Genomic DNA, 15,530 nt, shown 5'->3' on the forward strand with positions numbered 1-15,530 from the left:
TCTCTCCAGGACACTTTAACCAGAGCAGATCTTTAAAGAAGTAGGAGTGCTTCTCTAGATTGGTCGACTCACATAACCTAGCCTTTACCTGCCTATTTCAAGACTGTTCATTTGAGAATCACAGATGACAGTATTCAAATGGAGAGGAGATTTTTGCCTGTCTTTTCTGAGGGAGCAGAACACATCAGCACCAACAATGGCCAAGCACAGCAAAGTGAGAGGAGCAGTGGGCCATTAGACATAATGTGAGTCCAGCTTTTCCAGGCACAGCTGACAAAAAGCCACCCGCATGACTCCAATTTCATTAAGATAAGAACCAAACTGGCCACTGGCCAACAAAGATGAGGATGCTTAAGAGGGTGGCATTGTTTGATGAAAGAGTGGTCCAATATTAGATAAAATGCTCAATTGAGAACCATCTTGGGATTCCAGCTCCTAATGCCATACAGTAACAGTGAAGGTGGTGAGGGGACAGAAAACCTGGGCCCAAACCTGATTTGCTAATAGGATCTAAATCCAAAGGCTGAATTGAATTCACAGGATGGAAACAGGCTTACACGTAACTAACTCACTTGTCTGCAATTCTTGGTGAAGTCATGGTAAACAATGGCCCCGGAGGTCATCATGACCTGAGAGGCCCTTTAAAGCAGCCAAGTGCTTCCTTCAATACACTAAATTTATTTGTTACTTTTGTTTACTTCTTTTTATAATAGGCTAGAATCCCAGTAATAGGAATTCTTTCTCTACAGTGTCTGTGGCTGCCCTCTACCCCTTCTTGATTTCTACAGTAACGCAAGCATCAACAGCACACAGGCCAACCTGCAGTTCAACCTTGCTCACTAAGGACTCCGCTGCACCATCCAGGGCCACTGTGTTGCACCGTAGTCAAGTTGTTCATATGAGTTCCTTCATTCTTTCTCCCTCAGAGGTATGCCCACATGTGAAATGTCCATGTTAATAGCCTACCTTCACAAAGCACAGTGAATAAAGCCACTGCCTGGATTTGCATCATTTGTCCCTCTCTTCCTTAGGTAGCTGATTACCCAATGCAATCTACCTGACTATTAAAAAATGTATAGTAAACACGAAGAACAGCATGTTTACTGTTGAGCATAAGCCTCTTCATGTTATATAGACCAGAGGCGCTTTCTCCTGGTAAAGCAATACATTAGCTTTATAATTCCTTTTTCATGTACATTTTGGTCCTATATGCTCTGTGCTTACTACACAAAGCTCTCTAAAGTATGTGGATGAAAGGCATAACAAAAAATATAAATTCTTACTCTTGCCTCCAATGTAGCTTTACTAAAATCTACTTTACTGGAGCCATTATAAACAATCAGCAGGTAAAATACAAGATATTCTTTTCTGCACATAAAATAAACACACATCAGATTTTATAAGTTTGACAGATAGGATCTTTGTTGTTATTTTTATATTGTGCTTCAGTATTTGATTATGTGTGTAATGCAAGTAATGATCCCACAGTGATTGTTTGGGGTCAGACTATTGGAAATAAAGGGGAACCCCTTCAGTCCCCTCCTTGTTACAGTATATTTGATCCCATTTTGCGCCCCAAGACTGTGAACTGTAAAATCCTGTCTTTTGTTTGGTGTGGTTAGGTCCTAACACACACCTTTAATCCAAGAACTTTCTGTTTATTGTAAACAGGTGGTTATGGTATGGCTCAGGCCTAACACACACCTTTAATCCTAGAGCTTTCTGTAAACAGGATTTAATAAAGTTAATGTTAGGTCAAAAGGCAGAGCAAGTAACCAGCTGACAGGGATTAACAGAAAGGACTTTAAGAGAAGAGCATTTAAGAGAGCATGAAGAAAAAGAAAGGTGTTTTAGCTCTACCTCTTGGCTTTTAGCTTTTGCCTTTTCCCTCCTGGGCTGTTGGGTGAGCTGGCAGGCCTTTTTCTCCTGGGCTAAGTATCAGGTGAACTAGCAGTGATTTAGCTTTGGGATTTTGGTCTTTTCCTTCAGGGATGTGAGCTGAGAAGGAAGGTCAGCTGGGTGCTTTCTCTGCTTCTCTGAGCTAATAGGTTTTCACCCCAGGATCTGGCTCCTGAGTCTTCATTGGTAAAATTGAATGACTGGGATTTTCATTCTTTATAACAACACCTCTTCTCTCTTGCATAGGAAGAAGCAGTTGAATGAAAGGACTCAGAGACAGGTTGTAAGTAGGTAATCACAACGAAAATAGCAAACGTTATTTCTTTAAGTTCATTAAGAAAAACATGAAAGAGAGGGTCACTTCAGCCATAATCCCAAGGTATCATGTGGTACCAGAGAGATGTATGTGCAAAAACTGAGACACCTGTAAAAAAATAGAATCCAGCTACAGGAGCAGTTTTTCCAGATAAATTGCTAAAGCATAAAACTCTGTTGATTTTAAATAAGTTTAAATTTATGAATTTCAAATTTTTATAGAAAAAAAATCATGTGTTTGATCAACAGAATAAAACCATTGACCTAAAGAGTTGCCTAGAGATATGCTCAGGAAAAGGCTCACAAACCAGAGATGACTTTAGTCCTGGACATGTATGATTAAAACCAGACAATAATTCTTCGGGGACACTAAAGCAAGTGTTCTTTCTTGGAATGGAAAGTGTCTCCCATACATTCTTAATTGCTCTTCTCCTCATGAAATCCCAACTTTTTTAGTCTATAACAAAAATGTATCATTTTCTTTCCACTACTCCAACTTGGACAAATCACAGTTATCTCTTGTCTACACAGCAGTGATTTCTCTCCTCCCTACTCTAATCTTTGTACCTAAACTCAATTCTCATCTAGAAAAGTATGAGTAAAATTCTGTCCCTTTATTAAACCCTCCCCAGTCTACACAGATCTTGAATGATTTGTCTCCCTTGTGCCTTGGCAGACTCGTCTTTTTCTCCCACACTCCTTCAGCAGCGAGTCTCCCTAGAGATTCAGCACCTAACTGCATCTTCCTCCTATTTCACAGAGGAGGCCAAATTCTGTTTCACCCCAATAATACTCTCCACCCTTAGTCCTCTATTTTTCATATGACTCCCCTTATGGTCAGTACCTTCCTCTCTCTGAGGTCACATCTGAAGGTCACCATTTTGAAGACAACTGTCTTATGCATGTCATCTCTTCCTCCTCCCTTTCAGTGACATAGTCATGCCTCATCAAGGCAGGGTCATCTGAAATATTGTCATATATTTATTCCCTTGTATTGTCTCTTAACTCCTCTTTTCCATAAGAATATTATTTTTCAGAGAAGAGAGACACTCTCTTTTTTTAAATTCTCCAGTTATTGTACAGTCTTGGCTCAAGATTGTCCTCTGAAAATAATACTTAAATGTACTTACAAAAACAAATTAACTAAAAGGCAGATAGACAATATGCAAATTAACAAAATTAGAAATGAAAAAGGAGACATAACAAATACTGAGCAAATTCCGAGAATCATAGGGACATATTGTAAAAATCTGTACTCCACCAAATTAGAAAATCTAAAATAAATGAATGATTTTCTCGATACATACAACTTTCCAAAGATAAATCAAGATTAGATAAGAAATTCAACGAAGCCTATAATCCCTAGTGAAATGGGATTATAGGAGCTTTCTAAATAAAGCAGTAATTAAAATAATAGTAATATTAGTAATTAAGATAGTAGAAGCAGTAATTAAAATTGAGAAGAGTTAATGCCGGTACTCTTCAAATTATTCTACAAAATAGGAACAGAGCAAAAACTGCCCAATTCATTTTATAAGGTCAAAGATGCTCTGATTCCCAAACCACATAAAAACCCAACAAAGGAAGTACAGACCAAGTTTCTTCATGAACATTGATGAAAAAATACTCAGTAAAATACTTGCAAACTGAGTCCAGTAACTTAATAGATGTTACTTCATGAAGCTGAGACTTTTCTGCACAGCAAATAATACCCTTATTTGGACAACATGACTGCCTACAGAACGTGAAAATATTTTCACCAACTACACATCGAATAGAGGGGTAATGTCCAAAATATATAAGGGACTCAAAAAACTAAATACCAAGAAAACAAATAACTCAGTTAAAATGATGAAGTATACATATAAACAGAAATTTTTTCAAAAGATGAAACTCAAATAGCTGTTAAACATGTACAGTTTTGTTCAATATCCTTAACCATCTGGGAAATTCAAATCAAAATTTACTTTGAGAATTCATCTTATCCCAAGCAGAATGGCTACGATCAATACAACAAGTGAACTCTCATGCTGGCAAGGATGTGGAGTAAGGGGAAGACTCACCCACTGCTGGTGGGAGGACAAACTTACACAGCCACTATGGAAACAGTGTGGAGGGTCCTCAGGAAGACGGGACTCAGTCCATCTCAATTCCACCCACCTATTCCACTCTTGAGCATATAGCCAAAGTGGCTTTATCCAACCACAGAGACACTTACTGAGTCATGTTCACTGCTGCTATCTTCATAATAACCAGAAACTGGAAACAACCTAAATGTTCTTCAACAGATGAATAAATAAAGAAAATGTGGCACATTTAAACAATGAAGTATTACTCAACCATTTAAAAAAAAAAGAATGAATAAAAATTTTAGGCTAATATATGGAACTAGAAAAAAAATCATCCTGAATGAGATGACCCAGGACACAAAAGACAAATATGTTATGCATTCACTTATATGTGAATATTAGCTATGAGTCGACAATAACCAAGCTACAATCCATAGAATCACAGAGTTTGGGTGTAGAGTAAGGACTCAGGACAGGGCAGATAGATTTCACTAGGAAAGTGAAATAGACTAAGTAGTTATTGAGGGATGGGAGAAGCTTGAGATGGTAGGATCAAGAGAGGGAGAAGGGAAGGGAAGGAAGGAACCAGGAGGAGAATATGGAGAATGAAAGTTAAAATTAAGGGCCATTTGAGGAGTAGTATGGAAACCTAATACAGCAGAAGCTTCCTAAAACATATACATATATGGGGTGGTCTAGATAAAACTGCCAAATAATGAGGGAGACAGAGCCCCAACAGAACATCTCTTGTCACCAGATGGAACTTTCAAAACTGAGATTGAGTTACATCTAATTGAACTGTTGGTCAGAAGGTCTCTTGGGAATCCCCAAACAACCCAGGCTGTTGTCAAGGCTTTTCAGTCGTTCTCCAAAAACTGACAGTAAAGCCCCGCTGCTGAAAACAACAGCTACACAACTCACTGAACTTTGAGAAGCTGAGCTAAGGCTTCACCCCTACATTCTAGCGGCTTTGGTGCAAGAAGATACTCAGCATGTTACCAAAAAAGAAGCATAGACACCAACCCAGCCACAAACTGTTTGCTCTAAAATGGTGCAGGGGCACAATAGTCAATGACATAAAACTTGTGGGAGTCAGCAGTCAACATCTCATTTGACTTAAAGCCCACTCCATGAGCTAGAAACCATACTCGATATTGATCTGGTGACCATGAATCTGAGATTAAATAGCTCAGGGACCTAGGGTATAACCATTCAAAAACCAAACAAACAAAATCCCAAAAGAGTAGCAATAGAATGACTCCTCATGACATTCTGCTATACTCATAGAACAGTTCCTTGCTGAGACATCATCAGAGAAGCTTCCTTTTGCAGAAGATGAGAAATAGATATGGAGATCCACAGCCAGACATTATGCAAAAAATAAAAATAAAAACCTTGGAACACTCAACCTTAAAAGGGATATCCCCATCAAATTCCTCCTCTCGGGGGTTTAGGAACCCCTCAAAAAAGGAAGCAGAAAGAATTTAAGAGCCAAAAGGGATGGAAGAAACAAAAAACAAACAAGTAAAAAACAAACAAACAAACAACAACAACAACAACAAAAAGCCAAAACACTTTAAATCAACAAGATCTACACACATGAACTCACAGAGAATGAACAGCACACACCAGGTTTGTACAGGTGAGCACCAGACGGGGTCTTGGAGCTGAAAGAAGTGGACACATTCCCCTTCCCCAACTCTGAAGCAATATCCATTGATAACCACTTGCAAATAAAATTTCAGGTCCCCAGGACTGGATCATAGAACTTGTTGCTGATTTTTGACCTTGTATTCAAGTTAACTGTTCCCTTGGTAAATGGGTAATATGTGCATTGATATGTTTAATATGTGCATATCTTGATTTAGTCCTTGGTCCACATGACATGGTCACTTGGTAGCTGGGAACAGCACAATGCAGAAATACCCAACCTAGTGGATCAACGTGAGTGCCAAGCAGTGGTCTGTGCAGGGTACGAATCGAAAGCCGACTTCCAGGATTTCTGGAGTCTGGCAAAGGTTCCTGAACCATTCACCACTTCCGTCTTGCTGGGCTAATCGGGTGGGAAAGTCCCAGCCTTAAGACCCAGTTTCCATTCTGTTTTTTTTTCCCCTCCTGGCTACCATGGGTTGTAACTTGTCCTGAGTTCAGAGTGATTGCATTGATACCTGTGAATGTATTCATCCTTTTCATTTGTGTAAGGTTTTTTGTACGCTCTTCTTTAAGAAATGACAAATTTTGTTTTTCTACTGTTCAGTGAGAACATTAGACCCCAGCAACATGTCATTGTGTAAAGAAAACTAAAAGTGCTACAGTAACTGAAAAAAAATTTTTTTTTTAGTTTCCTCCAGGGGAGTCTCACTGAGGAAACAAACTACTCTAAAGGGTAGGCTGCATGCCTAGTCATAGATGGCCAACAGAAAGTCAAGTAAAGGGCATCAATGGAGACTCCTTGTCTCATAATGCCATGTCAGGGCTTTTATTTATCTCAGGATTATTTTTATCTTGTTTTGTTTTATTTTATTAATAAGTGTTTCTTCCTTCTCACTTTTTAACCCTACAGGACCTTTCCATGTGTATTATACCTTCCAGTTTCGTGTTTTCTAGACTTTCTGAATTTGCGAACAAGTGGATCTCTGTTTCTTATTCTTTATCTTGAGCTCTTTTTCTTCTGTTTGCTTGTTTTTTCCTATTCCAATGTGTTAGTCTTTTATCTTTTCATTTCATTATTATCATTGTTAGTATTTATGCAGCCTGCTTCTGGGTTGCCTAGTAACCTTTGATGCCATCATGTGTTATAAATGGACCACTTTGTCTCTCTCTCTTGACTTCTTGCTCTTGAGCTCTCTTGCTGTCTCTTGCTCTCTCCCCTTTCTTTGCCAGAGCATGCCCTCCCCTCCTCTACCATGTCTCTCTCTTCTTCCCTCTCTCTTCATCTCCACCTAATAAACCTCTTTCATATAATATCCGTTGTGCACATTATCATTTCATTCAGTCATCGCCTAGAAGTTGTTTGTTTTCTAATGACAGAATGATGGTGAATCCAGACTTGAGGAGAGGCGGCAGGAACTGCTCCCAGTGTAGGGACAGGAAAATCTAATAACAATATATAATGTGAGAAAAAAAAAGTCTATTTTCAGTAAAAAAGAAATTTTCAAACTTTTTAAAAAAGATAAATAAATTTATAAAAAATGATGCTGCAAAGACATAATCTTTTGGTGATCATATGGTTTTCTTAAAAGTGGTCTTCCATCCAAAGACTGAATTCTTTATTTTGTTTTTTTAATGTCTGTGCATTTTGAAACACTTCATCATATTTTGGTAATAAAGCATTGTTAATTCTAATTCTACTTTCATTTCTCATTTATTTTTTTTCTCAATATGGCTAAATAGTTTCCCCAGGTTCTTCATTCTTAACACACTTCAGTGGCATTCCATATGCATTTGCATTTCTTTAAGCTTTATTTATTTTGTTATATGTATATGTGTATTTGCCTTCTTGCATATATGTATACTGTGTACATGCCATGTCTAAAGGCCGGAAGTGGGTGTTAAATCCTTTGGATCTGGCATTACATGGTTGTGAATCATCATGTTGGTGCTGGTAATTGAACTAGGTCCTCTGCAACAGCAGCAAATGCTATTAACCACTGAGCCATCTCTCCAGACCTGGCTTTCTACTTCTTCATGGAGCAGGTTGGCAAATCTTCCTTTACCTATCTTGCTGTGTGAATGATTCTGTTTATTCCTCTATCATTTAATAAGCCATTAAATGCCTTAAAGATTTCACTCCATCCATTCTTCTAGCAGGCATTTACAGTTTCTGGTTTTAATTCATCTATTGAACCTTGATAAATGCTATTACATCAGCATAGTGAAGGATTTCCAGTACTGTGCTATTAACAGATTACAATTTGTTTCAGTTGTTAAACTGACGTAATCAAATACCAGGCATGTGTTTGCTATTTTGCCAAGCCAACAAGGCCCTAAACAATGAACTTGTATTTGGAGGTAAAAATACAATGTAAATATTTCACTTCCATAGCAACAGATTTTGGATAGCTAGGTGTCTTGTAAATTATTAATGGGTCTTTGAATTCCAACCTTTCCTCTTCCAAGTAGTTCCTCATGTCTGGGATAGAGCTTTGATAGAGCTATTTTGTGAACAAGATGATTGTTAACCATGTTTCCGGATTAACTTGCTAGAACATGGACAGATAATTTCATTTTAAAGGGTGGGTGCAGAGTACATCTGCAGACATCAGCTGGCTTTCTCTTGTGCCCCACAACATTACCATATAGCACTAAGGTTCACTTGCAATTCTTCTTGAACTTTTGTCAGTATAGGTCCCTTCGGACATCTTCTACCAGCCATGCCTGGTTTTATTGCAATTGATGGCCGTATCTTTTCTTTGGGTAGCACCCTTTCTCTTTTATCATTGACCTTCATGCGGCCAGATCTGTGACAACAACTTCTTCATTAGCAGACATTGTATTTTTAGTGATTTTTTTTAAACATATTTTTCTGTCCAAACTTATTCCTGTATCTGTAAGCATTCTTTATTTGTAGTAAGGAGCTTGGTGTCGCTGTTTCTTGAGGATCATCTGCTGAAGATTTTGCATCATTCCAGTTCTGTCTGTTGCTACATATTGCCACTTTCTCTTCCTCATACATTGTCAAGGAAATCTCATCTTAACTAAGCACTTACCACATTTCTCTGTAGCTTTTGTGATTTGAGATGTGATGGAAAACTAGTTTGAATTTGTTTTTCTTCTTCATATGTACTCTTGGATCTTAGCAACTTCAGCATATGCTTTTATTTTTCTTCTTTCCTTATATGGTTGAGAAATTGACAAAGTTCTTTAAAGTTTATGGCTTGTTTTTTTGGCATATATAAATTGCTACCATCTGAAGCTTTGGAGACAACAATAAGTATCAAGTAAAGATTTCTTAAAGCCATTAGGTACTTCAATAGTCATGCTGAAAACCAAGAAGTGACTAAGTGATTAGCAGAAAGGCATCATATATTGCCTGGGTATGATGAACATATAGAATATGCATTCTGAGCAGGAGAAGATAGGGCATTGTGAACTTTTATAACACTTCCTAAAGCTGCATACAATTTTAATTATAGTTTTAATTTAACGTATAAATAATATTAACAATCACATGCACATTTAATATAGTGCAGTCCAAAGACCATGGGATAATTTATTGCTTCATAGGCAATGTATGAGCCTTACAACACTATGCATCTCCTCTTCTTGTCTTTTATACTCTTATTGACTTGACATAAGAGTTTTTACACGTTAGACTCTTACAAAAGTATTGATATTATAATCTGTTTGAATATCTGCATTTATAAGTGACACAAGATTTTGTATCCATTACTTTTATTGTTGCTGTGACAGAACACCTGACAAATCTACTTCAGGAAGAAAGGTTTTATTTTGGCTTCACGGGTTGTGGGGATACAATATATCGGAGTGGGAACACTTGGCACCTGATCATGACGTGGCTGGGCACACTGCCTCTGCATCCAGGAAGGAAACAGTGACAGTTTCTGGTGCTCTCCTCACTGTGGTATTTTATTTGATCCAGGATGGCAGCCCATGGAACGCTGCTGACTGCATTCCGGGTAGCTTTTCTCTTCCCAATTAAACCACACTGGAAACATCCTCACACACATGCCCAGGGATGTGCCTTAGGTGATTCTGAATCCAGTCAAGTTCACAGTGACAATCCATTGTCACAGACCCTCATATGTTTACCCCATGTCAGCACTGTTTCTAGCATTTGTTCATTCTTTTTTTTTTTTTTTTTTGACTCAGATTATCATCTGGTCTCATTTTCCTCTCCCCCTATAAGCTTATTTTGAATTCCTTTATATGATGGCTGCACTAATACTTTCAACTACTGTCCACAGATAAAAAAAAATTATTTTGTCTTCAATTTTGAGTGATGCTTTATAAAACATAGACTTGGATGATAGCTTTTTTTCTTTCAATATCTGAAAGATCTTGTTCCATTGTATCACTGGTATGTATAATTGTAAGTTTAGTAAAGCCTGTTAAATTTTTCGCCCTTGCTTTTTCAAATATGTTCCTCTACCAAGAACCCAATCTATATGTATATTAGGTCCTTCACAGCTTTTCCACAGCTCACTAATGATTTTTAGATTGTATTGTTGTTTTAGTTCCTGCATTTAATTTCAGGGAGTTTCTATTAGTCTATTGCTACATTCACTGATGCTGTCTTCCGCAATACTGAACTTATTGTTAAGCCATATGTGTATGCTCTATATGTGTGTTATATATATGCAATAGATAAAAGAACATTTTAGTTCAATATTTTAGATTTGGGAATTTTTCACATCTTCTTCTCAGTCTCCACTATTTCAAGTATCGTGGGTACCATTAAAGTAATTGTTTTAATTTAATTCTCTGTCAATTTTCACATCTGTGTCACTTAGGTGTTGATTTTGATATTTGCTTCTTCATCATAAGTCCAAACCATTCAGCCCTTTAATTTTACCCAGTGTCATTATGATCTGAGTGGCTTATTGTCAACAAGAGTCAAAGTGGAGGCATACATGGTCCATGAAGATGGTCCATTCTCTCTAAATGGTCCTTTGTTCAGTGTCCTCCCCAAAAATTGGCAAGGCAGTTCTCTGAACCTCTTTAAAAAGATCGCTAATCTAGTCATCAGGGAAATGCAACTCAAAATGACCCTCAAATTCCATCTTACACCAATCAGAATTGCTAAGATCAAAAACGCAAGTGACAACACACGCTGGAGAAGATGTGGAGAAAAGGGAACCCTCCTCCATTGCTGGTGAGAATGTAAACTTGTACAATCACTTTGTAAATCAATCTGGCACTCTCTCTGAGAATTACGGTAGTGCTTCCTCAAGATCCAGCTATACCCCTCCTAAGCATATATCCAAAATATGCTCAAGAACACAACAAGGACATTTGCTCAATCATGTTCATAGTAGCTTTATTCAAAAGAGCCAGATGCTGGAAACAACCCAGATGTCCCTCTACAGAGGAATGGATACAGAAATTGTGGTACATTTACACAATGGAATACTACTCAGCAATTAAAAACAAAGCAATCATGAAATTTGCAGGCAAATGGTGGGAACTAGAAAAGATCGTCCTGAGTGAGATATCCCAGAAGCAGAAAGACACCCATGTATATACTCAGGTATAGGTGGATATTAGACATATAACATAGGATAAACATACTAAAATCTGTACACCCCTCATTCAAAAAGGCAAACAGGATAGACATCGGAAGAGGGGGAAAACAGGGAAGAGGACAGAAAGCCTACCACAGAGGGCCTCTGAAAGACTCTACCCGGTAGGGTTTTGAAGCAGATGCTGAGACTCACAGCCAAACTTTGGGCAGAGTATAGGCAATGTTATGAAAGCAGGGGAAGATGAAAGACCTGGAAGGGAGAGGAGCTCCAAAAGGGGAGCAACAGAACCAAAAATTTCTGGGCCCAGGGGTCTTTTTTGAGACTGATACTTCAACCAAAGACCATTCATGAAGATAATCTAGAACCCCTGTTAGATATAGCCCATGGCAGCTCAGTGTCCAAGTGGGTATCCTAGTAAGGGGAACAAGGGCTGTCTCTGACATGGACTCAGTGGCTGACTCTTTGATTATCTCCCCCTGAGGGAGCAGCCTTACCAGGTCACACAGGAAAATAACACAGACAATCCTGATGAGATCCGGCAGGCTAGGATCAAATGGAAGAGGAGGAGTACCTTCCCTATCAGTGGACTCAGGGAGGAAAATGGGAGAAGAGGAAAGGAGGGAAGGATTGGAAGGGGTTAAGGGAAGGGGCTACAAAGCTGGGATACAAAATGAATAAACTGTAATTAATAAAAAATAAAAATAAAATATATCTTAAAAATAAATAAATCTTAAAAATTTTTAATAAAAAAATAAATAAATTTGTAAAAAGTAAAAACAAATCAAAACAAAAAAGATCATTAATCTTAGCCAGGCATGGTAGCCCATTCTTTAATGTCAGAGGCAGAGGCAGGCAAATCTCTGAGTTTAAAGCCAATCTACAAAGCAAGACCAGTACAACCATGGCTTTGCTTCACAGAGAAATCCTGTCTCAAAAACCAAAACCAAGGATCACTAATCCTGTCTGTGGCTGTCAATCATCTAATCACCTCCACAAGGATACTACCTCAGAATGCCATCTCCTTTGAGGATTCAAATTTTAGCATATGAATTGGTAGGGGATCAAGGGTGTAGACATCCATATTACAACATTTAGTCATCTTCCCTTGGCATAAATTGTACCTTCCTAAGTGACAGATACTTATTTTTCTGTGGATGTTCTCAAACTTTGTGTTGAGGTGTAATTTTATTGCTGGGAAGCAGTTAAATCTTTTAAGTGTCTTGCGTCTAAGATTTGTTAAGCACCACCGTGTGTGTAATCTATGAATAATGGTTTTACATTATCAAGGTTGTATGCTTCTGTTTCCTACCCACTGTTTTCACAAAGCATGAGGCTATAGACCTGTGTGAGCACTAAATATACGAACTTTAATTCTTTCAGCTAGTTATGTCTGAATAGTTAACAGTTTTCTTTAAAATAACAGAATGGTGTGTGTGTGTGTGTGTGTGTGTGTGTGTGTGTGTGTGTGTGTGTGTGTGTGTAAGCCTCTGCAGACCCTCTGGATCTTCTCCCTCATCTTCTCCAATGTTCTGTCCTGTAAGCACTAGCTGCTTGCTCTTTTCTGCCTTCTCAATATTTTCTCCGGTTTTATTTCAATTTTTCTTTCTGATGTCAGCCCATTTTATGTCATAGCCAATCTTCTGTACAATAAGCATGAGCTAATCATGTGCCACCTGATTTTGGTTCATCATCTTGAAAGTTAATTTTTTCAAATGTTTTGTTTAGTTGTGTTATATGAGAAGTCCCATTCTTCTGTTTTGTTTATAAGTGTAAAAATGCTTTTATTTGTATTTCGAATGTTGAGTGTGGGTAAAGACTAGTTGAAGTCTTGTGAGTGGAAAGGATAAGATTAAAACGGGCATGAGAGGTGACGAAAGTGTGTACAGCAATGGGTTAGGAGTTGGGCAGGAAGATGCCAACTGCAAGGAGTTGACTCATGAGGGAAGGAGTAAAAAGAACAAGTATAAAAATTATAAAAATAAAGTTCTGTTTTGATCCACTTGAAGATTTTTACACAATGTAATTAGGTTTGACTTTTTTATACAATACTTTCATTTTGGTTTGTTTTGGGTATTGTACCTCACATAAACAAACTTCTGCCATGAACTCTTGGAAGTCTATCTTTTCCTATATGTTTTTTTTTTCCTTATATTTGAAATGTGATTCTATTTCAACCTCATCTAAGTCTTCACATCCGTTGCTATTTAGCAGAAGGGCGTCTTCCCATGAAGTCTTCCACCTCTGCTCCCTGGCTAACCTCTGTCTTCCGAGTTCACATAGCTCCTGGTATGAGCATCACGTCCTGCACATAGTGAATATGCACCACTCCCTGTATCTGATGATGATTCCATGGGCTGAGAATCTAGGAGGGCAGGAGCTTGACTGTGCCACCCACTGTAACTCCTTGTTCTCTTGTGCACTGAAATAATCCTGTCTGTTTTCTGTGTGGCTAATGTCTCACTTCCCCCTACACGCTAATTTCTCAAGTAGAGTTATTCGTTGATACTCTCACGTAAGTGTACTTAAATGAGTCACCTGTATCAATGTGGCATAGTTGAAACTACGTGCTTTGCACAATAGTTCCAAACATCTTTATTCGTTGGGAAACTCCATCTTTGTGCTAGGAAACTGAACTTTCAGAGGTAATCGAGGAATATATGTTCTTAAGCAGTCACAGAAGAGAGTCTGATTATTGGCAGATATCTGACTTAGCTTCTACTTAGTTGGGGCAATATTGGAACTTACCTTTTTGTCTGAAAATTAATTATCACAAGTTCCTTTGTCAAGTTGACTTTATGATAACTCGAGATAATGAGGGACTGAAGGTTTGGAGGGACATGTAAGAATTAATGTCCACACATTAATTAATGTCTATTCTTGTCTACAAAAATGGGTATGGTTAGTAAATGTAATTATTGAAGGAATAAACAGCTGAATGGTTGGAACCATTTGAAGAAGTAATTCTCCTGAGAATTAAAGATGAGATATGAATGGCCACCTGCCTTTTATTTATCTTTCTACTTATTTGTTTATTTACTTGTTTATTGTTGTTTGTTCTTCCTTTGCCATTTTCTGGGAATCACATCCCATAATTTGTTGTAATAGAATGTGACTGCTTGGGAAATGTCCACAGAATTGGCATTCATTTGCATGCTGCTGCCATTTCAGCCCAGGGCACTCTCTCCTTTTTTTCTGGTTCTCCTGCCTCGCCCCACCCCTCGCCTCCCCAGAAGAGCACTGATGAGATGTGACAACAGAAAACACAAGTGCATTTCCTGGAGATTTACCAACCTTCAGAAGGAAAGCTCCAAGGAAAAGGAACAATAGAAAAAGCAGAATTGTGGACGGAAGAAAGTTTGTAAGGCTATCATTTGCAAATGTCAGCTCCATTCTCTGGGAACTCTAGAGACTGTTAAACAAACCTGTTTCTAATGAATACAACAAGAACTGTTTGAATCCTCTAGACTTGAGCCAGTCACATTTAACAGATCACCCAGTCTATCTCCCATTATCCTCAGAGGCAGTGTGGGCCTCATAGCCTCTTTTCAATTTCAGCTTCAAATGACCCAAGCTATAGGCTGTCTTGGGCTTCAGTGTGATTCAGTGGAAACGTCAGAGGGTGAACATATTTTCCTTAGCATATTATATAATTGCTATGTACTTTACTCGTTCTTTCTTTAAGCATGAGGGGCTCCAGCAGCCAATTACTTACCAATAGGATCAAAAAGGCAGCACTGAAATGTGTAGAGCTAGGAGAGATCTGCCCTCTATTCCAGGATTCATCACTGCTCCTCTATGGTGAAATGCCTGTTTCTGAACCTATGAAAATCAGATAGAATCTCCTTTTACTGTTTGCTTAAAAAACAAAAAGGGATACATTTGAATAGTATAAAGTAATGCAAAACCTAAGCTAATAGAATTACTGGGCATCATGTTCTCCCAGCTCGCGAGGCTATCTTTTTTACGTCATTATGGTTTTTGTTGAGTTGCATTCTTTGTAACAGCACATTCTGCTCTTCGGCATCACTTGACTGAGCATGCT

The sequence above is a fragment of the Psammomys obesus genome, unplaced genomic scaffold (assembly GCF_907164565.1).
Source record: "Psammomys obesus unplaced genomic scaffold, mPsaObe1.curated_primary_1811, whole genome shotgun sequence".
NCBI lineage: Eukaryota > Metazoa > Chordata > Mammalia > Rodentia > Muridae > Psammomys > Psammomys obesus.